This window comes from Tenrec ecaudatus, chromosome 11, assembly GCF_050624435.1.
Source record: "Tenrec ecaudatus isolate mTenEca1 chromosome 11, mTenEca1.hap1, whole genome shotgun sequence".
In the NCBI taxonomy this organism is placed as follows: Eukaryota; Metazoa; Chordata; class Mammalia; order Afrosoricida; family Tenrecidae; genus Tenrec; species Tenrec ecaudatus.
The window spans coordinates 90,993,973-91,018,653 of record NC_134540.1 but is presented as its reverse complement, the minus strand read 5'-3'; the positions used below and the strand labels follow the sequence as shown (position 1 = coordinate 91,018,653).

The window sequence follows — 24,681 nt, the reverse complement described above, 5'->3', positions numbered from 1 at the left end:
GCGCTGACTTACCAACTGAGTTGCCAATCACTGAAAGTTTTCTATACCAGTGCTGTGACCCACATCAAACCTACTGCCGTCACCCGGAGGTGACAGTCAATGTCACAGACTTTCTCTCCTAGGACCATGGCCCAGTTTATCTGGAACGTGGTGGAGCGGGCTCCAGGGATGGGAAACGCAGCTGGGACTTATTCGAAGCTTCAGTGGGCCACATGTTGGCACTGTGCCAGGGTGGAGCTGGTTCCTCACCCCCTGCTGAGATCCCTGCAGCTCTTCAGAGCCTGAGAAAAACAGTCAGTAGTGTGCAGACTGGTTGCTTCAAAGAGCTCACAGTTCAGGAGGCTCTGCTGAAAGGTTTGGTGGCCATTGAAGTGTGGATGTGGTTTTATATTGGCAAGATCATAGGCAAACCAGGCATCATTGGCTGTGCTCCTTGAAGACCAGTCTGTAACATCTGACTATATTTGGTTTGCTATTTGAGTTCTCTTGAACCATGTGTGATCAGTCTACTCTAATAAAATAGATCATTCTAAAAATAAAACAAAAAAGCCTACTGCCATCAAATTGATTCTGACTCATAGCAACTTTCTAACTCACTGACATCGAATGGATTCCACTCGTGGTGAGCCTTTAGAACAGAGTCGGCCTGCCCCCGTGGGTTTCCGAGGCTGGAATACAGTGGTTCTCAACCTTCCAAATGCCGCGACCCTTTCATACAGTTCCTCAGGGTGGGGTGACACCCCCCAACCATAAAATTATTTTCATCGCTGCTTTATAACTGTAATTTTGCTACTGTTATGAAGCCGGGCGGGCCACTGCTGTGAAAGGGTCGTTCGACCCCTTAAGGGACCACGACCCACAGGTTGAGAACCGCTGCTGTCATGCTTTGCGGAGGTAGGAAGCCTCCTCTTGCTCCTTCGGAGCAGCTCCTGGTTTCAAACTACTGCCTTACTGTTAAGGAGCCCAACGTGTAACTAGTACCGCACTAGGGCTCCAGGGAGACTCTAGGAAGAAGGGATTGATGATGCTAGGCCTGGGAAGATTTAGACAGGATTGAATTGAAGCTAAGAGCGGAAGAGAACGTGAAGCCAATGGAAGAGAGTTTTCCAGGCAGAGGGAGCGCCTGGGGCCTTGGAGGATCCATGGCAGGAGAGCAGAGCCTGAGCTGGGAAGGAGATGAGGACAGGCCATGCATGGTTCTGGGGAGACAAGAAAGGTGTGGATCTCTATCTGAAGGATCGAGGAAAGCTCCTTAGATCATAGGGCTGCGTGATCAGATAGGCTTGTTTTGAAGGTCACTTGAGGGGAATGGGTTGGGAATGGACCAGTTAGAATACTGGAGACAAGACAAACACATACATGGCAAACACATGTGCATAAAAAGAGCAGGAAGTATTTCACGTTGCTTAAGACCCACAGGTCTTTTTACCTGCTCACACCGCTGTGTTCTAGAGTAGACATTTCACAGATAACAAGTACATACAGTCGTCACAGATGAAGTGAGCTACATCCCCAATTCGCTGATAGATAGCTTTCCTTAACACACTCAGCGACCTAAGAATCTTCTTTGTTGCACAACTGCTTCTAAATCAATTCTCTGGCCTCCATTCAACGGATTGTTCTCTCCTTGCTTGCCGTAGTAGCTCCTTGCTGGTGGAAAGTCTGTTCTGGTTTTCTTGACGAATTACTTGTCTTTGCCCGGGCTCAAATACAATGCATGCCATCATCGGATACATTTAAATTGTGCTCATTCCACAGACCTGCTGGCAGCTACCTAGTGCACTTTTATAGTTTTTACATTCTTGCTGACATCGATTTTGATTTCAATCCATAGCTAATTCACACAAGTAAAACTGCACTCTGAGAAGTTGCAGACACACATCGAATTATCCACCCCTTCTGGCCAGAAACAGGCTAGATTGTGGGGGCAGAAGAGCCACCAGCTGGCGAGCTCGTTGCTGTCTGTATTTTCTATGAAGGCACCAGTGTCCCATCGGTCTGGCTTTGGTCTTCGTAGGGAAAGCCCATCTCTCCATTGGAGGATTAGGCTCTCAAGGCAATGAATAAGATGACAGCTGGGTACAGTCCACATGAACCTTAGAAAATCCCCACGAAAGGTCATCTGGGAATCCAGTGATTATTCCTCAGTAAATGCAAAGGAAAACAATAACAAAAAACCTTTCCTTCAGTGTTGGAACACATTGCTTCTCCTATGGAACATTTTCTGTAACGTATGCATCTGCCGTATTGCGTGGAATTAGAACGCTGTAGAGAGGATCGGCTCATTTCTCCTGAAGGGACTCTCACTCTTTGAAAAGCGTGTGTGATATTTGCTTCTTGGGCCGGATGGCAGAGGTACTCGCCAGCACAATTTCTATAACCGGAATCCGTCGCCCCCTGCCTGTCTCAATCTTGGTCTCGCACTCTCTCCTATATTTTTTAAGTTAATTAAGCACGTGACTAATTTTTCCCTTAATTTCCATTTCAACTCTTTTAACATGGTACTTATAATAACTGAATGTAATATTTTATTTTTTAATTTCAAAATTTTCTCCAACCAAAAATGCCAGAATTAATATTTGGATCCAAATGTAAAAGTCACCTCATCTTTAATTCCACTGAGGACTGGGAGCGGGCAGGGGGGAAGAGATAATAAACAAGGACTAAAAAGAAGTGAAAGGTCCTAATTAAGATAGGGAGAAGTCAATCCAATGCACTCTTCTCTCCTTTCTATTATTTTTTTTTAAGAGGAACCTTCCCTTGGGGATTTGGGAAAATAAAGAGCGCAGGTGGAAATGGATTTTTGTCAGCAACCAACCCGAAGCTTCTAGAAACTCGTGCAAGCTTCTGACATGGGAGCTATGAGGGGAGTTAGCGAAGGCTCCCATCCAAATAAGAGTTTAGAGGATGACGGCCAGTCCGCAGGCGCCCCCAGAGCACAGAAATCTCTATGCAGAATTTCTCTTGATGACGGTGCATGAGTTAGAGACTTAGAGAGCTCCAAAACTGATTAAATTTAGTCAGCAAGAATGCCCGAGGGACAAAAATCATTGTTTTCTTGTGAATATGCCTTTATGTCTCTTTGGTTATTATTAGTGAAATGTCAAATACAATCTCTCTCTCTCTCTCTCTCACACACACACACACACACACACACACGCACACCCCTTTCATTTTACAATGCTAATGATCTCCAATTGATGAGTGCTGAGCACCTTGTAAATAAGTTCCATGATCCTCGGATGTCAGGCCATTTAAAGTTTTAAAAGGAATAACTAGGTTGACCCTTCTATTCCTTGGGGAAATAATTACGGAGGTTTTCTGATCCCTAGTGGTAAAGTAAAGCCCGAGTCCATTTTGAAAGCGTTGCTACTTGTATAGTATGACTAGCCAACATCGGTCATCTTTTCTATTTTTAAATAGTGAAGATGTCACCTTGCATTCATGAAATTATTTTAGAAGGAAAAGAAAAGATAGAGTAATGCATGGTTTTGTTTTTGTTTTTTAACCCAGAGTCTATAATTCTGCCAGTCTTCAGTGCACACTCCCTTCAGAGAATGCGGGTTCGCGGACATGACTAATAGGGGTTTATTCACAATCTTACCATCCTTGGTCATAATGTTGCTCAGGGCTGGAGCAGGTCTGCCAAGACCACAACGTAGCTTTGTTAGTCTTACATGACAGTGGGAGATTTTTTTGGAAAACTCCTCTGGCAGACTGTTTATACGCCCACATTGATATTTGTCTGAAGATAAGTTTTACAGTCTGTTTACGTAGGAATGCATCAGTAGAGTCTTGGGCTTCCTCTCCACAGAGGTTCTGCCAAATAGCAATCTAATCCCCCGCCCATAAAAAAAAAAAAAAGCTTATTTGGATTTGGAACCAAAGAATTGTCATTGAATCCTTCTGATTCCCAAGTAATCCTTTTGACTCCCATGTTCTATGCCTATGTACTTTGAATAAGGTTTCAGGTCTTTAATATTAATAAGTTTGCTACGGGAAAACTCTTATTTTTCTTTTGCACTTATTGATGACAGCCTATTTTCATATTATTAACCTGCTGGGTACCATCACCATCATTATGTGAGAATATGGTAAGTGGCATGTTTTACACCCTTGGCAAAGCTCTGGAATACATAAAACCAGGAGGCCAAACATATTGGCTCTACGCTGGACTGCCACTTGGAGAGTAAATTAGCCGCAAAAATAAAATAATGGATCATGTGAACTATGGTAGAAAGTGGTCTGAAATCGTGACATGACCTTGACATGGGTGAATAGTCCTTTGTGGGCTTACAGGAGAGGGAGTGGATTGGTATGGGGTAGGAGAAACAATTAGCTCTGTATTTAGTTGGCAGAGAGGACACAGCCTACGGCATTTACACACGTGTATCTTTATTTCTATGTTATTTGGAATCCAGTGAAAAGATTAGTTGAAGTTGCATTTTAACAGCCGCCTTCATGATGTGAAAAGTTGGACTAAGATTTGTTTGGAAGCTGCTGCGCCGCGGCTGATAGAAAGCTGACCATCCGGGGAAGACACACCGATGAGTGGTGTCGAATGGGAAGTCTCCCTCCTCACCACACGAAGTGATGGCGGACCTTGATGCTGTGTTCTTCAAAGTAGGGAGCAGTGGTTTTGGGTTTTTGTTTTCTCTGTGCTCCTGCCTTTTCTGTTCCTTGTCCCTTCTCCTTCTTGGCCATTTTTGATACTATTTTTACACAACCAAAAATAACAAGACATATGTTTATTATGTGGAATACTCAACCCATCTATCGAAATAACATCAAAAAATGTAAATAAGCAAAAGATCACAGATAGCAGTTGAGAGTCACCATGTAAGTTAGAAATAGAATTTTCCAAACATCAGACAATAAAGAAAGCCAAACAAAGCCCCTGTCTAGTTGGACTCCTGATGACCCTGGAGGACAGAATAGAGCTGCTGCTAAGGTTTCCGACGCTGTCGACCTCAGAGGGAGCAGACAGCCTCCCCCTTCTCTCAGGGAGTGGCTGGTAAATTCAGACCATCAGCCTTTGGGTCAGCAGCGCACTGCTTAACGCACTGCACTTCTAGGTCCTCTTTAAAGAGCATGAGAAACCAAAGCCAACTCCACTGTCATCCAGTTGATTTCAGCTCAAAGTTACCTAATGTAGGATTTCCAAGACTGCATCTTTATGGCAGCAGACACCCTCATCTTTGTCTTACAATTGGCGAGTGTATTTGAACCACTGACTTTGTGGTTAGCACTCCAATGCTTACCTGGCCAGGGTTCCTTAAAAATTATACTGGACTTTCTATAATATTGACGAGCCCTGGTGGCTTCGTAGTTACAAATTGGGTCGCTAACTGCAAGGTCAGCAGTTTGAAACTACCAGTCACTCTGGGAGAAACAGTACTTTCTACTCCCATAAAGAGTTACCGGTCTGGGACAACAGAAAAGTGGCTGAAGGGATACGTCGGACAAGGCAAGCTATGACAAAATAATAATTTATAAATTATCAAGGGTTCGTGAGGGAGGAGGGAGTGGGGAGGGAGGGGAAAAAATGAGGACCTGATGCCAGGGGCTTAAGTGGAGAGCAAATGTTTTGAGAATGATGAGGGCAATGAATGTACAGATGTGCTTTACACGATTGATGGATGTATGGATTGTGATAAGAGTTGATGAGCCCCTAATAAAATGATTTTTTAAAAAGAACAGCATGGAATAAAGAATGGCATTTACTTAAAGAGGTTAGCTATATTAAGGAACAAACAAAAAGCGTTTCTATTTGTAGTTTCTAATGCAAAACTTGTCTACAACATTTTTCCTTATAATGCCCTCCTGGCAATAATAAATAATGAAATGAAAAAGAAAAGAAAAAAAGAGTCACCGTCTGGGACCCTCACAGAGGCAGTTCTACCCTGTCCTGTAAGATTGCTGTAAGTCAGTATCAAACTTGATGTTCGGCATCAGATTTGATGTTTGGTTTGGTTCTGTCCTATTGGTACATCCAGCCCAGAGGCTGGTCAGAGTTGGATATCATCTAGGGAGTGGTTGCTAGACCACCAACCAAATTCATTTAGATGGACTAGAGATTTTTGAAATACACTTTGTGCACCAAATCCATTTAATTTGTTGTCTTTCTTCATTAGCTAGATATGCTTGTTTCAACTTACGTAGACTATTCTATCCATCAAGATCAGTTTTACATTGATGTTGGTTTTTAGTTGTAAAAATATCTCCTCCCCTGGTAGTAGAATGGAGAGCATACCTAAGTTGCTCAATTAGATCCCTAGATGGTAGCTATTGTGAAGAATGTTTGAGAACATAGGCTGAAGGATGGCAAGTAGAAGAGAAAGGTGTCAGCCCCTAGTAGCCACTTAGCCCACTGAACGCTACACGTTATCCGTGTGGAATGTGCCCTTTAGCCACTGTCCATGTCCACACAGTGAGAAAACAATATAAAAGGTGTCCTTCCCATAAATCCTCAAAGCCTACAAAGTTAGAAACCTATTTGGGAAGGGAAAGCAACACAAGCATCTTGCCAGACTGTGCATGAAGGACGTACTGAGAGCTCTCCCTTCTGGAATTAGCCTGGGGACGAAAGGGACAGCTTCATGTTGAGGTTTTAAAGTGACTTTTGTTCAGCCCGGACTTGAACTCTTGCAGAGCTGCCTGGCCCATTTTTGTGTAGTATCTTTCCCAGAAAGGACAAACAGCGAGCGCGTTGGTGTGAGCCTAGTTCTTGTAAAAGCTTTCCTTCTCCGGCTCTGGGTCATTCCTTGGTCGGTGCAGTCTGCCTTTGTGAAATACATGATGTGGGAACTTTTGGGAAAGGGTTTAAGTTGGTCTCTTATATCTCTGGAGATTTGCCATGAGCATGTTTTAAAACATAAATTCCCACAGAATTGACCTAATTGATGTAAATCTGATTATATTTGCAGTCTTCCTGGCAGGGCCAGGATAGGCCACCTGCTTCTTTCAGAGAAGGTGGGTGTGGGTGGGTGCTGGGGCTGGGATCCGTGGGCTACAAGTCCACAAGATGTTAGTGAGGCTCTCGGTGGTCATGGTCTTCTGTAGCTTGATAATTACACAAGTTCCTCCTGTAAGAGGCTTGATTAAAATTCTTTAGGACTTAAGTAATCTTCACAAGGCTAAAGGAATCTAATGTTCTTGAAGCTGTTCCATATTCATAATATAGCCAGTAACTGTGTTGTAGCAATCAGACAAATTCTTCAAAATATGCTGCCAACTGGATTTCTAACTTTTAATAAGGGTTTCATGCTGAATGCTTTCGCAACCTCATTAACCAGTGGGCTGACTTCGTAACTTCCCATTTAATTCATTCAGAAATTGTGCATTGCTTATGTAAAATTGACTCTGTTATAAACCCTGTGGAGACCTCTGTGTAAATGTTTTTTTCCCAGAGATATGATTTTTATTTTTTTAAATCATGTCATTGGGGGCGCGTACTGCTCTTATCACAATTCGTCCATCCATCCATTTTATCAAGCACATTTATACATTTGTTGCCATCATCATTTTCCACTGTGTCAATCTTGTAAAGGCAGGACAAATCCTTAAGCAGATGAGAAAGTCAAATAAGATTTTACATATTTTATGAACATTAATTAGCCTTCTGGTTTTCAAAACATTAGTCAGTTTGGCCCCTTCTCTCCTGCATCTGAGACCCGAATTGTAGGTTAATGTTCATCACTAATCAACACAGCTAGCGTAGGAAAAGGAATGTCCCATAACTGTACTGCCCATGCTAAATGTGCATTTGTAGACAGGTAAACAAAACCACAACTAAATAGCAGGAAATTCAAATGTTCTAAAGGGTTTTCCACTAACTCGATCTCCCATGCCTTGAATGTGATTCTCATCCATTGTTGTTATCTTTAAAAACATAAAAACCATAAAATTAATATTGTCACTAAGCAAAGAAAGGTGGTAACTAAAACCTATACTGTTTAGTTTACAGTTGGTTAGATGAAATAGACAAGTATCATTCTGCTTCACTATGAGAAAATCGTTATTCCAAAAACAGTGCTGAAGAGCTGACCTAGATTTCTACTCTCTACACAGATTTTGATTTCATGAAGTCTCATGAGTTTAACAACTTGGCCAGTATTCCATTTTGTATATTTTAGCAAAGAATTGTTTTTACAAAGTGCGGGGGGTGGGGGTAAGTTCTCACAAATAAACTCATACTGAAAAAAAAGAAGATGTGGGGGAAAGGCAGATGTAGCTCTTGGTGCTTTCAACATCTCCTAATAGAAAACATCTGCTGGGCTTCCTGAATTTTTCTTCAGAGCTTGGGAATACACCCACACTTTCCCAGTTTTCCCCCTAAAGACTGGACTGCCTTATCAGTTTTCAGAATGTAACTGGCTATTCCATTCAAGCAGTTACTCGGTGTGTCCCTTTACTTTAAATTCATTATTCATTTATTTATCCAACAGATATGTAAGTATCTATCCCCTACCATTCAAAGAAGGTAAGTAACGGAGAGCAGGCTGATAGGAACAGTGGGTTTGGTTTTTGTTAAGTTTATTCCAACTCATGGCAACACTGTATGCTCAGAGTAGAACGATTGCACATTGGGCTTCAATCCTCATGGTCCAAAGTTCAGAACCACCAGCACCTCTGAGGGAGAAAGTCGGGGATTTCTACTCCTGTAAACAGTTACATTCTCAGGGGTTGCTAGGAGTCAGCATTGACTGGATGGAAGCGAGAGTTAGAGACCTTTCAGAAGCTCACTCCAAGTTTGTCTTCTCAGTGACATTTGGTGGATTCAAACCGCCAACCTTTCCACTTAGACCTTTGCACCACCCCAAGGGCAGATAAGCACTGTAAAAACTAATCATGTTTTGCAAATGAGGAAAGGGAGGGGGGTTGTTGTGCTTGTGTGTGTGCGTTTAAGAATTAGCCTTTACTTTATTCAAGAGAATCAAAATAACCTATCACAGAATGAGTGGTATCTTTTAACTAAAGAGAGGGTAAAGCACCTATTTTAAAAATGGAGACTATGCAGATAGAAAGACCATGTTGAGCCAGCAAACTAAGAGGCAAGGGGCATTATAGAGGTCTAAATACTGGCATGTACATATGTAAGTATATTTATACATAACAATAAGGAAATAGATCTATGTACATATATTTATAGGTTGAGTATTAAGGTTGCAGATGGACATTATGCCTCTACTCAAGTACTCCCTCAGTGCAAGAACACTGTGTTCTAATAACCTGGCATTCCATGATTGCTGAAGACAAAGCGGGTACATAAGCAAATGTGAAGAAAGCTGATGGTGCCCGGCTATCAAAAGATATAGCATATGGGGTCTTAAATGCTTGAAGGTAAACCAATGGTCATCTAGCTTAGAAGCAACAAAGCCCATATGGAAGAAGCACACCAACCTGTGTGATCACGAGTTGTCAATAGGATCAAGTATCAGGCATCAAAGACCCAGAACAAAAAAATCACATCATTGTGAATGAGGGGGAATGCAAACTGGGGACCCAAAGCCCAGGAAATTGAACATCCTCTTGCAGAAGGGTCTCAGGGAGGAGACGAGTCAGTCAGGGTACAGTATAGCATCAATGAAACATACAACTTTCCTCTAGTTCTTTAATGCCATACCCCCACCACACTCTCATGACCCCATTTCTACCTTACAAATCCAGCTAGACAAGAGGATGTACACAGGTACAGATAAAAGCTGAAAACACAGGGAATCCAGGACAGATAAACCCCTCAGGACCAATATTGAGAGTATTGATCACAATGATCTACCACAATGAACTGATCACAATGATCCACCACAGTAACTCCCTGGGGAATGGACAGCAGAAAAGTATAAGACATGACAAAATAATAATAATTTATATATTATCAAGAGTTCGTGAAGGAGGGAGGGTGGGGAAGAGAGGGGAAAAAGGATATGGTGATACCAAGGGCTCAAGTAGAATGAAAATGTTTTTGAAAATGATGATGGCAAACAATGTACAAATGTGCTTGACACAATGGATGAAAGGATAGATTGTTGTAAGAGTTGTATGAGCCCCCAATAAAGTGATTTTTTTAAAGGTGTCATTAAAATAAGAGAGAGGTAAGGGGAGGTTTGAAAAGCCAGCAAGATTAAGTGTTTCAAAGAGAAATGATGGATGAATGGTCGTTTGTGAAATATGTGTAGTTTGAAAGGGAATTTGAGAGGTTAGAACCTCCATGGAAATGTGAGTTGAAGTGATTTTTTAAAATCCAAACACAACAGATTATTTTAAAGATTGGAAAGGTAAATTGTGGCTATAAAGTGGTCATTGCAGAGGACCAGGGAAGATTAATACTAGTGGATGCCTTCAGGGTGTTCTAGAAGGATGTGAGGCAGTATGTTTTAAACATGGAAATGCTGGTGCTGAGAAATACAGCTGAAATGGAAAGGTCCCTGGAGGGGCTCAATGGCAGATTTGAATTAGCAGAAGAGCAAATCAGCAAAATCGAAGCTAGGAAAATGGGCACTATTCAATCTGAAGAACAAAAGCAGTAACAAACAGTGAATCTCTTCCAAGGAACCTGTGAGACACCAACAAATGGATTAGTATCTACATCATGGGCAACCCAGAACAAGAGGAGAGAGAGAGACAGCAAGGATATGTGGCCTAATAATGGCCTAAATTTCCCAAATAGGATGAAAGTCATAAGTTCGCACATTTAAGAGGTACAGCAAACTTCATATAAGATAAGCCCAAAGAGAGCCACCCTAAGACACACTCTCATCAAATGTTAAAAACTAAGAGATCAAGAGAAAACTTTGAAATTAATTAGCAAGAAGTCAGTGAATTATCACATACAAGGAATCTTCAATAAGATTGTCTATTCCACCCCTGATAAAAGAACCCATCTTTAAAATAAAGCTCAAACTCTTTATCCCTATCTCTCGAAGTGAATGCACAGTGCCTTTTCCTACTAATAGAGATAATAATAATAATAAGAGAATTTCACAAGTTTCAGGGATATAGTCTATGTCTTTTGAAATTACTTCACTGTGTGTGTGTGTGTGTGTGTGTGTGTAAGTGCAGGCACTTGCTTCCATTTTTTTATTTCTGTGGGTTTTTAGCTGAGCAAGTAGTGAAGAGAAACCTTATATAAGGATCTCATTTCTAGTAAGGTAGCCAGGCTTCTCTGCCTGCAGCTAGTAGCCTTTGGATTTTCACCTTAATCAGTGTGGTCCTCAAGAACTCCCCAGGAAGCTTGCTGGTGTCAGGGCAGAACACTCTTTTGTGGTCTCTGAACATGAGCTTGGGAAGGTGACCTCAAAAGCAGCAAAAGAGATTGAAGTCCATTTGTGTCTGGGATTCATTTTCGGTGAATCACTGGATGACGGGGAAATTATGGCTAGCCCTTTAGGGCCAGGACTCCACCTCTTGAATCTCTCGTGGCATGTCAGTTCAGCAGCTTCCAAGAAAGCACTACTGTCTTGCATGACAAAGTAATCGTTGACTCAAATAAATCACCGTGGAACTGAGCAGCTAGTGAATTCTGTAACCGCATTAATTATAATTCACAGATGTAAACCAGATCATTAATCTTTGTTTATAATCAGAAATTTGCCTGAAATCAATGAAACATGTAACAGATTGAAACTGATATATTGCTACTATAGTCATTGGTGACTGCCTTTCCGTATGACATAGTAGGGAGGAGTGGGCTGGGTCTGGATGTTAACAAAGCAGTCTTTGGATTCAGGGGCCTGACAGCTAGAAATATACTTCCAGGGTTAGCCTGGTGTATCGTCTTTTAAAAAGTACAATGTAAACCAAGAACATGCAAGTGAATTAACTGAAATATATCATTAAGTATATTATTCTGTTTGCATCAAGACCACTCCACTTTTAAGTATCACTCATTAACTCACTCCCTCACTCCCCTCAACCCACAGCAGTCCTGTGAGGCAAGGTAGAACTGGCCTTGTGAGTGTCTCAGACTATTTACTGGAGTAGAAAGCCCCCCTTTCTCCCTTAGAGCAGCTGGTTTCAAACGACTGACCTAGAGGCTAGCTGCCAATTTGTAACCACTATACTACCAGGGTTCCTTAATTTAAGTACAGGCCACTTCATTTTGGCCTATACTTCACATTGCAGGGAGAGTTTAAGTTACCAGGTGTAAGCATCTAAAATAATGATAACAAGTAGAAGTTTAGATGTGGAGGTTTCTTGGTTTGTTTTTAATTTATAAGCAAGCCAAGGTGCTTCCTCTACTCTTATCGCCAGAAGTTAGTGCCTGAGAATATGTTTTGTTTCCTCTTGCCTATTTTTGCTCCTTTGTATATTCTTCACACTCTAAACTTAGGAAGCGTATATATCAATCTCTCCTCGGTAATCATCTTCTAAGGGTCTTTTTAAAAAATCATTTTATCAGGGGCTCATACAACTCTTATCACCATACATACATCAGTTGTGAAAAGCACATTTGTACATTCATTGCCCTCATCATTCTCAAAGCATTTGCTCTCCACCTAAGCCCCTGGCATCAGCTCCTCATTTTTCCCCTCCCTCCCCGCTGCCCGCTCCCTCATGAAACCTTTGATAATTTATAAATTATTATTTTGTCATATCTTGCCCTGTCCGACGTCTCTCTTCACCCACTTTTCTGTTATCCGTCCCCCAGGGAGGAGGTTATATGCAGATCCTTGTAATCAGTTCCCCCTTTCCACCCCACCCTCCCTCTACCATCCCAGTATCACCATTCTCACCACTGGTCCTGAAGGGACCATCCACCCTGGATTCCCCGTGTTTCCTATCTGTACCAGTGTACATCCTCTGGTCTATCCAGATTTGTAAGGTAGATTTGGGATAATGATAGTGGGGTAGGGGATGTATGTTTCATCATTGCTACATCACACCCTGACTGGCTTTTCTCCACCCTGAGACCCATCTGTAAGGGATCTCCAGTGGTCTACAAATGGGCTTTGGGTCCCCACTCTGCACTCCACCCCCTTCACACTTATATGATTTTTGTTCTGATGATTCCTGATACCTGATCCCTTTGACACCTCATGATCGCACAGGCTGGTGTGCTTCTTCCATGTAGGTTTTGTTGCTTCTCAGCTAGATGGCCGCTTGTTTACCTTCAAGCCTTTTAGACTTAAGGGTCTCTTAAGATTACTAAACACACGAGGATCAGTAAATTGCCCTTCATTAGTTAGATCTTACTTGCTGAAAGAAAAAGAAATCCTAGCATCTCTAACTGCTCTCACCAAGCCTTTAAGGATTCCAAAGGGTTCCTAGCACTGGTGCTTATTGGAGGAAAGAGTCCTAGTCCTCTGATTTACAAGAGCTTAGTGGTTCGAAAGAGGGCAGAATGGTTATGAGGCAATGCTTCTTCCCGGTGCAGAGAATTTCTGTCGTCATGGGGGTGGGGGGGGCAGCATTTGCTTTCAAGAACTTGATATCTCTTTTTAAGGTAGGCCTTCGCAGACACTGTCCCTGGTCCAGGCACTGCATTGGGCTCAATGGATGGATAAGATGCACATCCACGTGCTAGGGCAGGATCCTTGATGAGAGAAACTAAAGGCATGATCCGAGAGGAGCGATGCTTACTCTCTTTTTCCAAGAGAAAAATAAAAGAGGAAAGAGCCATCCTATGAAGAAGGAAAGTGTTAACAAAATCACAGAGATATGAAGGAACACAGGAAATTCTGAGGACGCAGGAGAATCTAGCAATTAAAACAGGGGGGTGTCAAGCACCGAAACTAGAAAGGTGCCTTGAAGTCAAATGAGGTGATCGTTTGATTCAGCGATTGTTACAGGGACCATAGGTTCTTCCGTTAGAAAGAGAAATGAGAACACCCTTGTTTTCCGAATCTGAGTGAGTACTGAGGCAATGGTGAGACTGAATGAAATACGAATGCAGTCAAGGTTAAGCAACGATTGCCGTAATCATAGCAAGGAAAGATAGAGATGTGAGTGAGGAGAGAAGGGATGAGACTGAAGAGGAGGGAGTAGAGTCCAGAGGTGCACAGCAGAAAACTGCATTGACATGGGTTTCTCTGGAGAGGAAGAGGAACAATGTGAAGGGAGGTGTCAGCAGCAGCTCCACCATTTAAAGGTAGGGATCTAGAAGGCTGACTTTGGCACAGGGGAGCACAGGGGGTGAGGAGAAGGGGTGTTTCCCTTATTTTGCATTAGCGTTGTGAGCAGGGTTGGAAGAAATTCAGTAATAAGTTGAATTTTAGGTCGGTTGAGTTTAAACTATCTGTAACACATTTAGATAGAGACTTCCGGTGGAGATCGGGGAGTCATCCACCTCTAAGTACGCCCTGGAGCCATCAAAGGGAAGGATATGCCTTACCTCAACTTCCAGGGAATCTCAGGGGGGAAAAAAATCAATGTTTTTCAAAAACGCTAAGTCATTCAGAGGTGTAGAAAAAATTCCCCAAGAGAATCAACATCTGAGAGAGATAGGAGATAGATTCAAGAAGGAAGAAGAAACCAACAAGGCCAAATATTGCCAAGACATCTTGATGACTGAGAAGAGGCCCTGAAAATGTGGACATGCGTCATTGCTGACCTCTGTGAGAAGAGTTTTGTTAGAGTGGCCATCACAAAAACGGGGCACTGAGATAGTGAATGGGAAGTTAAAGCAGGGCTTCAGAATGTGTTCTTGCGCTGTTTGAATCCAGGGGCAGGGCAGTGGAGAAGAGAGGGACGCTGGCCATCAGAGTCCTTCCCAGAAAGTCATGAAATATATACAACGCATGGCTTGAGATGCTGTCAGCACAATGGAGGAGCTTCCTCATTCAGTCCCCTCGCCCAAGTTCTGCCAGTTCTCCTCTCTGGGCTGCTTGTGGACAATGGCACCCCCCAGAGGCATCTAAAGCAGCAACCTAGCAAATCAGCTCTCTGGAGACCATCCATTGAGCCTTGTGTTCTTTGTGAGGATTGTTTTGCTGTAAAGGGCTGTCAGAAGTTCAGGGGCATGGGTGCAGAGCGAGAACTCCCTGCACCCTCCCTGTGTTGCCCCTTCCCAGCTACACATTTTAAGTAAGACACGCCTAGAAGGTCATAAAGGGAATGGACATACAAGGCAGGCAAAAGAAGAAGAAAAGCTACAAATCTTACAAAGACATCCAGGATGTCTTTTCTCAGGAAACCTCGCTGGGCGGAACACCTAATTTGTAACAGATACTCCATAGCACTAAGCCTACTCCCCGCCTAGGTCCTAACTCTCCCCATAACCGCTCTCTGCTTATTCACGAGCCCTGATCATTGACAATCTCAGAGTCTTGGTCAAGTACTAAATGCTCAAGAAACGCGAGGAGTCAAGTACAGGCTTTAGGGAGGCAGGCGCAATTCCATCTTGTCTTCTATTTGTGGATCAAACCCACTCGTGGTTTTTCTTCTCTGTTAGCAAAGGTCTTACGAAGCGTGAACGTGCTGGAACTTGTTTTCATCCTGTCATGAGAACAGGCACACGCTGAGTCACTCCTCTGGAATGGCCGCTAATGTCATTGGTTTCCTCTCGCACAGGACCCCGGGTTTCATGTCTGGACAAATGAGCCATCCGTTTTCTTTCCACCAGACTGAAAAGAGATTAATTTCTGGTGGTTTGTTGTTCTTTTTAAAATTGCGGATGTGTGTGCAGTATCCTTCCGAAGCATCATCTCAATGGAGAATTCTTAGGAGGACGTCCAGGCTATCCAGATAACCATCTGCTGCAGCCACGTCGGCATGAGTGTAAACCCGAGCCCTTTGTTAAGTTCTGTGAAAGACCAGCTTTGACCTTCACCCCACACGCTTCAACTCAGACATCCACCCGGCGTGGATGAAGAGGGCCATCATCGCTCTCCAAGGGCTTCAATGCGCTCGTCAGTCCCTTAGGTATTGTTTTTGGGTAAAACCTGTGCAAAAATACTTAGTGGGGCAACTTCCGAAATGTTCAATAACTTATAAAGATGAAAATAAGAAAGACATCATTCTGATCTGGTTTTTACTTCTTGCCTTTGACCTTCCCAAATAATCACAGGTCAAGGACCCCGTAGAGTGTCAGCCAGGGCTGGCTCTGTCACTAACTAGTCATATTTCCTTGTGCAGGCCACTTGGGGCTTGTAGTCATCGTATTAAATGCTAGGCTAGATTTTCCTCCAGGAGGTCTTCCTACGCTTATTATATCTATCAAGTGTCCATGTCATTCAAAGCTTGAAGGCACCTGAACGAGGTTGTCATTTCCCTAACGTATCCTGCATTGCTAAGCAAGTGTGATTCTGGTTACTCCCAAATCACCATAATATCGCCTATCCTTGGACAGCCAGTTCCATTTGGCAGAGGCTGTGGACGGCCAGTCCACCTTCTTGGCCTGCTGACTTCTGCCTCTGGGATGCACATCTCAGCTACCTTTCTGAAACCTTTCCTCTCCCGAGTCCTTCCATCTGCTCCGCCATTTCCGGCATCTTCTCTTCCGTGAACACAGTTTCCCTCACAGGTGGACGAGGAAACATCTACAGCTCTTCCAGCATCTTTGTATGTTCTCCACCCGACCCTTCCTATCGTGTGTTTTCATGGCCCTCTTCGAAGATCACGTTAGAGTTTATTTTTACACTTTTTTACGTGGCAGACAGCCACCTGGACGCTTGTTCTGACAGTTTCTCGTCTTCTCTCGTTGCTCCCTAATGCTCTGAGCGCTCCACCGTGCTTGTTGGGAATTCTCTTCAGTGGAGGTCTGTCGCCCAGAAGGCTGGGCCGGGGTGTGCGTTGCTGTCTGTCCGACCTCCACTGAGGGTTACCTACCCAACCTTGTGCACTGTGATGCTTTCCTCCCCTGGATGAGTGTGTTCTTTGAGAACGTTCGAGAGGGCTTCAAAGGCTTTGGCAGAATGGAATGAAAAGATACCAGATTTTTTCGTGAACTCTTTCAAGTGCCCCTCATCTGCTTGCTTTTCCAACAAGCTTTCTTATATCTGAAAGCGTGCTGTCTCGATGATCCAGCTACACCTGGTGCTTCTAGAAATATTTAACCACTAAACCTTCTTGCCGTGAATATAAAGCAAAACTTCTACAACAGTTCGGAAGATCTTCCTGATACAACCCACTCCCAATCATGAATCTGTTACTGGAATCCGGAGAAAACATGGGGTACGTCTAACTACCCCCTTGGGGGGGTCCTGATATTTCAGTATTTTAGCCCGCAGCTTCGGAACCTCCCCTGCATACCTTGTGATCAGAGCGGCTAAAAAGTAACAGGAACGACTCGCCTGGGTTTCACCCTCTCCGGCTGCCCCAGCACTTTGGGGAGGAGTTAATGGGCCATGAAATGGCCAGGCTCCAGTCGCGGTGGGGCTAAAGCAGATATGCAGGAGACCCAGACAATCTGTGTATGGTTGCAGCTGCCTTGACTTTTTGTATAGATTTCCATGAGCCCCAGGCATGTTTGTTCTTGGGTCTGCATCTCATAATCTCTAAATAAGTGTGTGCACATGCGTGTGTGTGTGTGTGTGTGTGTGTGAATCCTAGTGTCGCCAAACAGGAGAATGTTACCACAAGGTCGGTGTTTTTAATCTGCCAGCTGCTCCAAAGGAGAAATATGAGGTTATTGTCTCACATAAAGTTTGGCAGCCCTGTCAAGCCTATACTGAGTCAATGTGAATTGGAATCCACTTAACAGCAGTGGGTTTGTTTGGTTGGGTGTTGTTTGTTTTTTTGGGGGGGAGTGTGTGTGTGTATATCTATATATCTATAGCTATATCTACCATATATGTGCCTAGGTGTGTGTATTTTGCTTGCAGTACCGGCCCTAAGTTTCTATTTAATCATACATTGCTTGAAACGGCTGGGTCTGAAGTCCACAGGGGAGTGGGTCTCTCGCTCTTGAGGGGTGCAAATGCCTGCCACCTAGTGCTACTCGCTAGAAATGCACGTGTCCTCGTGGTGTTGCTGGTACTGAAGGATAGACTAGGCAGTAAGAAGATAGCCTTTGTTGGTACTAAGTCAAAGTGTTATTTTCAAACCAATATTCAGTCAGCATGAAAACAACCTTCCACTGCAGCTTCGCCCTAGCCCCACGATGGCAAACCTCGCCTCTTCTCTCCATAGTCTTGAAATCTCCCAAGTCACAATGGCTGCACTACTTTGCTTAAGGCTTCTCCCTGGCAGTCCTCAAAACAGCGTGGCTCCAATATTACCAGAACGAAGTCTCCAGCCGGAGGAGACTCGCATTCCAGCGTTCTTGCTTCATTTTTTTCACTCTTGATTTCAGCAGACTGCGTCTCACTCATCTATTCTGCTCCTAAGCAGTTCTGAAAGGGCAGCGCTCCTTTCTTTCCACAAGTCTGGGTGGTCTCCTTTTTTATGACTCTATTTTGGAGACCTGGGAAGCATTCTCTTTGATAATGCGGACGAATAAAACCAGATCAACTGCCAGAATTCCACTAGGCTGGTGCCCCGGCTTGAAGAAGACTTGCCATTACAGGACGGACTCTTTTTTGACATACCAAGGGGACTTAGGAGCCCCCTGGTGGTGCAAATGGTTAATGATCTTGGCTGCGGAACAAAGGTTGTAAGTTCAAGTCTACCCATAGGTGCCTGCTGATTTACCTTCAGAAACAAAGCCCCATAGAGCGCAGTTCTATTCAGACACACGTGGGGTCCCCAGGAGTTAAAATCTACTCCATAACAACTGGGTGAGATGACCTAGGGCATTTAGTGGGGTGGGGGGGGAGGGTCGGCAGAACAAGAAGATGAATGGTCTCCATAGTATTGCCCGCTAAATCTTTGCTAGTGAACTACAATAACTGTTCCAAAGATCATGCACCGATTGCAATGATCATATGAATCTTGGTGGAGCAATTCACTTATTCACCAGGGAGTTTCGTGCATGGACTGCAGGGAAAACACCTAAAGTGATGCGGAGGACAGCAGTTTAGGGTGGAGCCTACTCCCAAAGACCTTCTTAAAAAAATCAGTCACCCGGTGTAAGTCAGAATAGAACCATGCTCCCTGAGCTCTCCAGGGACTTATTTTTTTTGGAATTCAATTGTCAGCCGTTTCTTCTGAGACATCTCTGGGTGGGAGTCAACCAGCAGTCTTTCCGTTCGCAGCAACATCTGTTAGCCATTTGTACCCTCCAGGGACACCAAAGGTCTCATAAGCTAACATTCAATGTCGGTTCAGAAATGCATGTGTCCGTACAAGGGGACAAGGGTTACAAGGAGTAAAAGAAAAGGCCACAAATCTTTTAGGATCTATAGAACCCTGAGCTCTAGAACTTTCCTGAGCACAAAACGCCCTTTCACACCAGCAGCAGGCAGCCCTAAGGGAGCAGAACTCTGGAAGTCACTGAAGACTGATTAGATACACAGATGCCTATTCGTGGGCGTCAGGGGTACTTCAAAAAGTTTGTGGAAGCATGGAATTCAAAGGTAATGGGATTTTTCCATGAACTTTTTGAAGCCCCCTTATCCCTTGGTTTTTAAAACACTTAAATAAGATCACAACCTTGAAGGGGTTTCTTCTTGTAATCCTTGGAAGGACAAGTACTATACATTCCAAAAATAATGGGCACGTCTTTCCTAAAATGTTTCTTTTTCTTTATTACATTTATTTTAACAATTTCATAGACAAACAGATCGCATATCGTGCATTTCAGGAGTTGAGTCACCTCCGTAAGCACTGTGCAACCACCAGCACGATCAATTCCAGGACAGTCCTCCCTCCTAAATATTTCGCTGAACTACCAATCGAGACCCCCAGGGAGACTGCTTCGTGCAGCGTCCTGTGTGCACTGGGGGGCTTTTGAGCTTGAATTCTAGAGCTGGCAGTGATTTTTTTAAAATCATTTTATTGGAGGCTCATAAAACTCTTATCACAATCCATACATACTGCCACTGTGTCAAGCACATTTGTACATTTGTTGCTATCATCATTCTCAGAATATTTGCTTTCTACTTGAGCCCTTGGGATCAGCTCCTCATTTTCCCCCTCCCTCCCTTGATAATTTATAAGTTATTATTACTTTGACATGTCTTACACTGTCTGATGTCTCCCTTCACCCACTTTTCTGTTGTCTGCCCCCCAGGGAAGAGATTATATGTAGATCCTTGTAATTGGTTTCCCCTTTCTACCCTCTGTGTACCCCTTTCCACCCTCCCAGCATCACCACTAGTCCTGAAGGGATCATCCGCCTGGATTCCCTGTGTTTCTAGTTCCTATCTGTACCAGTGTACATCCTCTGGTGTAGCTGGATTTGTAAGGTAGAATTGAGATCATGTTAGTAGGGGGGAGGAAGCATTAAGAACTAAAGGAAAGTTATATGTTTCATCCTTGCCACACTGCACCCTGACTGGCTCGTCTCGTCCCCACTTCCCTTCTTAAGGGGATGTCCAGTTGCTGGCAGTGATCTGAGGCTCCTCTGCGTGCATTTCTGAGAAGGCCAGTCTTCAGAGCACAGGTCAGAAGGAGTGGCCCTAAGTGTCGCATGCGACAGCTGAAGCCCCGTTAGCAGTGGCTTTTGTTTAATGTGGAACACATTCCTGCACTCACTCGTGAGCTGTGGAGAAGACACTTCACCGCTTCGGCCTGTTTCGTCCCCTGTCTGGGGTGGGAATTAGTCCTTCCTTGGTCCTCAGGCCTGGAGGAGCATCTGAGTTGCTTGGGGAGCTTGTTAACAGCACAGAGTCACAGGCTCCCCCACACCCACCCACCCCGTCCTCCCCCCCCCCCCCCAACTGCTAGACCAAAAAATTCTTGAGGTCTGAGACTCTTCCCCTAAGTGATGATTAGGCAGCTAGCCAGGCCCAGACTCTGGGCCATGGGCCACTTCTGGCGCGGTTTCCTCCAGCTTAGTGTGAGTTCAACTCACCTGGGAGTCCGCTGAAAAGGCGGGCTCAGACCCAGGGCCTCTGGGGTGGGGGCTAGGGGTCTGTATGTCTAACGAGCTCCCAGATGGCATGAAGGCTACTGATCTTCCCTTTGAGATGCTCAGAAGGCCCTCCCCCACCTCCTAACTGATGGAGCATTTGGCAAAACCATAGGGGATGGGTGGCCAAGAGAAAGATGTCCTTGTAAAAGCCCTGTGACCTTGGTCAAACTTAGAATGGCTGCTGTCCCCGTCCGACCCTAGCTCAGGAGCGAGGCTTGCGTGCATACCAGTGGTGTCGCGTGCCAGCCAATGAACGGTATATTTTGCATCACAGTGTAGGATGTTTGATGACAGTTAAGAACCTCAGAGTTGAGTTTTTCTGGTGTCTGTGCAAGGGGGAAATAAGAGTGTGTAGTTATATAGTGCCCCTCTATGTTTGTACTAGTGTGCTGGAGCACATTGCTTTTGAGTCCTCATCTGTGAAGCATGTAGCTCTGAGGTAGGTCTTCAGGCCAGATGACTGGGTTGTGTTGGCTCACCAGTAATCTCAGGTTCTCCTTCCTTGTTAGTCTGGGTAGACTAGAGAAACAAATTCATAAACGTGCGTGACCATAGTGTGTAACTACCACACTTGGTAACTGGATTTATTATACCTTTGTGACCAAGTCAGCTCTGATTAGGTTGGGGGACAAGGGTCTTTATCTTTCTGAGAGAGAACAAAGTGATCAAACTCCTGTGGTGTTCCCAATGAATGGATGCACCACAGTGGTTCTGCAGCCCACAGTGTGAATTAAACTTGGTGCTGGCAAGCAGGCAGGACCACTGATGATGATCACAAAATATACGACAGGAGCAGAGATGCTTGAAGGGAAAGCTCCGCCATGGCCTAAGAGCGGAATTCCACAATGCAGGGATTTGTAAGAGTAAGAGTCAGTCCTTCTCAGCCTGTGGTTCCTTAGCACTCCACACCTGTCAGCATGGCCATGGCAAACCAAACAAAACTGCCAGTCCTAGGGTGGAGGACCATGTGGAGCAGCTGTAACCAGCAGACATTCAGGTACAAATAAATGCATAGCACATAGGCCACCTGGGGGGGGGGGGCAGTTGTGAAGTATTTCATAACATTGAATCTACACTTACCAGATGAGTTAGCTATCCCATTGCTGGATATTATAAAGAACACTTAGCCAGACAGACGTTTGTCCACACTTAAATTTTGTGTTCATAGTAGCCGGCATTCATCAAACGCTGGGAACAATTCAGATGTGTTTGACGGGGTGAGTGGGCAAGCCAAAAATGGCCATGGGATACAACCCCACACAATTCAGTAGTAAACACACAAACACTGCAGATACGTGCAACCGCCTGGATCAATCTTCACTCCATTATTCTAGAGTCAAAGGATATGGTGTTGTTTATATTTTAATAACACTCTCGAGCCGGTGAACAGACTGGTGATTTGCCAGAGGCCTGGGGGAAATGAAGGCCTTCGGTGCTGAATTCATCGAGGAGGGGATGGGGCTATTCTGTATCTCGGTCTTCAGAGTGGCTCCAGGACTCCAGCCACTTGTCGCAACTCACGGAAGTTGACTTTATGTACATTGAAAAGTTAAGAAGGCGTGAGAAAATGAAATCGCGTTCCTTAAGCTATAACGACTGTTTAAAATGGCAGCGTCAGGAAGAGAGGAAGCAGCAGGAGGAGGAGAGCGTTTGCTTTTCTAATGACCAAACCTCTGGAATCCTGTCTAAGTCTTTCCCTGTTCAGCACCATTTCAAATCAAAATGAACAGAAAAAACACCGTGTCTCCCAGCCAAGCCCAGGGCTTCTCCTCTTGCTCGGGGGCTCCCTTCTGCTTACTTGGCTTTCGGATGTTTTGTTGGGTTTTGTTTTGTTTGATCCCCTGCTTCCCCCAAACAGAGGGGAGCAATATCATGGCAACCCCAAGAATATGATTCGTTCCGATGACTTTAGTCAAATGCACACTAGATCTTATTATCCAAGGCTGGCTGCCTACGTGAAGATCTCACCAGGGAAGCACGGCTCTGGAAGTCCAGCGAGTTCAGCGGCTATTTCCTGAGCCTCCTGGGCTCAGTAGGCAGCCTTTACTGGGCTGTGAGGAGCTCACTGTGCAGAGCTTGCCTGTTCCCCGCCACCACCACCCCCGCCACCCCAATACTGACAGAAACACAAAGTCACCCAGATGCACAATCTCTACTACTAGTCATGTCACACTCCTGGCCAGGAAGGTGACCCAAGGAGACCAGTATGATATTGGCACGTGTGGTTAATAGCACACAATGAAATCCGTCAACATAAATTGGGAACTGTCTTAATTACCAGTTGATTCATGAGTTTGGAAATGCAGTAGTCACCTCCCATTGCAGTTGTCACTTTCTAACTGTGTACGTGTCGCCCAGGGAGAGTGTTAGTAACACAGTCACGCAGAGGCATGAAATGATGGCACACTGGTTGTTGATTTTGTCATCCCAGTTGTCAGGGAGAGGAGCCTTGGTGACAGAGGGAAGTACACATTGGGCTGATAACTGTGAGGTCGGCAGTTCCAGCACACCACCTGCTCCTGCTCCCCTAGAGACGCCTGGCCTAAGAAACCCGCAGGGGCAGCCCAGCTCTGCCCCCTGGGGTGGCTGTGAGTGGGAATGAGTTCATGGCCCTGCATTTGTCCTCTTGGATTGTCAGGTGTGCGACAGAAATAGCATGCGTGCCTCTTTGAAGTCTGCAAACCAGAGCTGGGTGGGTGCTGCTGATAACCCCCTCCTAGTCCCCCCTCCTCTGACAGCCCTCAGCTGCCGTCAGCGCTCCCCGCTCATCACACGAGGGCCCCACGGCTTTCTGGAGGAAAAGGCCGTTTAGAAAATCGAGTTGGTCTATTGAGTCATGAATGGGTCACATTGAAGGAAATAAAACGTATTTATTGCTGAAAGCACAGAAGCAATGAAAGGCTTTCCCAGAAAATCAACTTTTCCAACATACGCCGGGCGAAATGACATCCAGACTGTAACAAGCTCAGCCGGGTTTGGGGCTGAAAGGCAGTTGGTCAGGCTGCCAGGGGGCTGTTTTAGTTTTCAGAAAGAGCAGCCGAGGTTTTCAGACTTCTTCATCTCACAGGAGAAAGCGTGAGAATTGATCCAGTTCCTCCACCCCCAGCCCCAGGCTGTTTGAAACAGGGGAGCTGTGGAAGCCAAGCCATTTCAGCTACAACTTGATGATGACTTCCCGGAGTTATCACCATGCTCTTCACTGATGTGTGCTCATTGGCTGCCTTCATGAAGAGCCGGGGTCACAGAAACCAGTGTCCCTGATCTCAGCGCTTCTGTTACCACCCATCCACTTCAGGCCCGACCCCCTCACAGTGCTGCTGCGCTGGGGCCTGTGCGCTGGACAGTTCTCATTTTTATCAGGGTCTGACTCAAATAGACCAGATTCCAGACTCGGAAAACCAGGCTCTTTTTGGTCCCTTTGGATTCTTTCATTTTCCTGGCAGGCATTTTTAGAAACCATTGAGCTAAAATGATTTTTAATAAGCCATTCTAAAAAGCGTATGCTCTCTTTTCTCCATGGCATCTGTCTTATAAATTCCCAGGTAAGACTATGTCCAATGGACTTGGTCAGAATGGACAATTCCTGGGAGCTTCTGCACTGGTCTTCATAGCCATTGCCTTAGCAACCAGACGCGATCGTTCATGCTGACGTCAAGTCCGTGGTGGGGCCGGTTACCTGCAATGCGTCAAGTTGACAGTGTGAATAGTCGTGCAATTGCTATCCAAACCGTGGGGGACAGGCCCATCACCCCAGCACGGCCCTCACACTCCTTGTCAAGCAGCCCTTT

The 24,681-nt window shown here is 44.7% G+C and overlaps 1 protein-coding gene and 1 pseudogene across 1 annotated transcript in view; both read left to right on the top strand.

Annotated features, from left to right (window-relative positions):
* The window catches only part of COL4A2 (collagen type IV alpha 2 chain), a 224,879-nt gene that overhangs the window by 97,920 nt on the left and 102,278 nt on the right, over window positions 1-24,681 (top strand). The gene's annotated exons all lie outside the window — the stretch shown is intronic.
* Window positions 127-437, top strand: LOC142461556 (ATP synthase F(0) complex subunit g, mitochondrial pseudogene; annotated as a pseudogene).